The following is a 2354-nucleotide window of genomic DNA, read 5'->3' as shown; positions in this document are numbered from 1 at the left end:
TTATGTCAAGAGCACTCTATAACTTCGGAATTTCCCATAGTCAGTAATACTTAAAAAAACATTATGTTCTTTATCTGGTATTTAGAAATGCATTATTTTGTGTATGAAGTAGAAAGCCAGGCCTTCCAGTCTGAGAGAATTCCTCACAAGGTTGCAATGTGTACTGTTGCCATGTTACAGAATGTATACATTCATCTCAACAGTGCATATTGTGTGGCATTTTCTCAGCCTGGAAAAACTGGGCTCCTTGGTATGACCATGTTTACTAATATTTATTAATGCTTGCCTAAATTTTTTGTAACATCCATTGCCATGGAAGAATCACACTATAAATATGTCTCATGAAATAGTATTGGATAAAATAATATCGCTTCTATATAAAGATAGAATAAAGGCTAAAATTATGCATGTATGTATTTTGTTGACATAATGTTGGCATCAGATTTAAAACATAGTGTGAAACATACATATGTAAACTGAACCTGATTCCCAGTGTGGGCCATGAGAATAGCTCTATCCAGGGATAACCCAATTTAGCAGGGGCGCCACATTCAGTGATCCTATCTCCCATCTGATAATAACACCGTATACATTTACATAGCCATGCACATGTGAGCATTCATAAACACACACATAGAGACATATAGAGAGAGAGAGAGATAGATAGAGAGACAATCACAGCTTCTCCCACACAAATACAGGCGCATGCACCTTCTGCGACCTCATTCTCAGATGCTCTGTCAGCCAGAGGCAGCTTGCACAGACATTAGCGCCCTCCTCCCAGGATAATAAAGACATCTTTATTGCAGCACTGTCAGCGATCAGCATCTTGCAGCCCAGCGGGCCTACAGCTTCTGAGCATGAGATCAAGACCACACTTAGAAACAAGCACGATGCCAACAGAACCACTACATTAACAGCCACACTCTCCTTTCATTTGTTACGTTCACCTTGGGCTGCCAATCATGGGATCTCTCACCCATCTCAAAATAAAATATTATGAACAGTATGCACTGTTAGTGCCAATATAAACTACAACAAAATATTTTGAAAAATGAATGCAAACATTTGAGGTATTTCTGTGGGAAGGTAAATTAATGACATTTCGTGTTTTAATAGGAGTATACATTCTTTCTACAAGCAGTTGAACGTTGGTGACATTCCTGGTAGGACCTAAAAAGCAAAGTGTAGGTCAATCAGGCCTGCAACCTTATGCATAGGACCCCATCCCAGCCTTGCTGATACAGTATACAGTAATAGCACACCTTCTTGTGTGATAATGCATAACTTGCATTAGTGACTCATCATGTCACCATAACAGAATTAAAAAAGTGATTCTGTTGTGATGTCATCATTATGTGTTGAGTGTGCCTCTGCTTCTCCCTATACACCAACACCAAAGTCATCAGAGTGGAATCGAAGTAAGACCACTCCGGTGCATCCTTGACCACCATGTGTTAAACACCTTACATTGATTGAGGTATGTTATAACATCCAAATAATTGTCAGCTTTTGTTCTGATGGCGTTTCAATTTTGTTTGCCCTGCACTACCTTTTCAAACTGTTAGCTAACTTTTGAAAAAAGTTTGAATTTGTTAGTTGCTAACGTTATCTAATGTTTGCTCTGGAACGCATGTCAGATGCCTATTGTGATGTCACCATTTTGATGAATATAGCACCTCAATTGTAATTTCACCAGTGGACTGACGACATTTTTTGTGATGTCACCAACATATTAATAGCACTGCATGAAATCACTAGTTTTCATTACTTCACATGAAGGTCCAGTGCTCAGGTGCAATGCACACATAATATTTGCAATGCTAATAACCCTGCTAATAAAAGTATTTACTCAAAGATGAGTTGGAAAATAAGTAGGTTAGGAATTCGTGCAAAAATTGGCTGTGTTGGGCTTTGTGGGCTAGTCCAGTTCAGTTTAAAAAATGATTTATTTAGCTTTATAAAATGAATTGTTCCAGTCCTGGATGCTGGTCAACCTGCCTTCCTAGCATTGCCAATATTAATTGTGCTCAGACATCATTTTAATATCTTTGGACCTTACACAACATAAACAATAGCCAGGGGCTGTCCAGTGTTTCGCTTGCTGATGTGCAGACAAGTAAATAGTTTTAACACAGCACTCCAGACCAGCAAAGACAAATGAATTAAATTCAATGTGAAAGTTGAGAATGTTCAGGCATTTGGAGAAGCGCCGCCCCTTCACATGATGTTTGCGTCTAATGTGAGGGGCTGTATAAAGCACCAACCTTACCTGCTTAGGCCCTTGCTGATGCAGTATTGCTTCTGCACCGCCACGGTGTGCCGCCTGCTAGCTGTTGCTGCATTACTTGAAT

Source organism: Conger conger, chromosome 1 (genome assembly GCF_963514075.1).
Source record: "Conger conger chromosome 1, fConCon1.1, whole genome shotgun sequence".
In the NCBI taxonomy this organism is placed as follows: domain Eukaryota; kingdom Metazoa; phylum Chordata; class Actinopteri; order Anguilliformes; family Congridae; genus Conger; species Conger conger.
Note: the sequence above shows the minus strand (reverse complement) of the source record.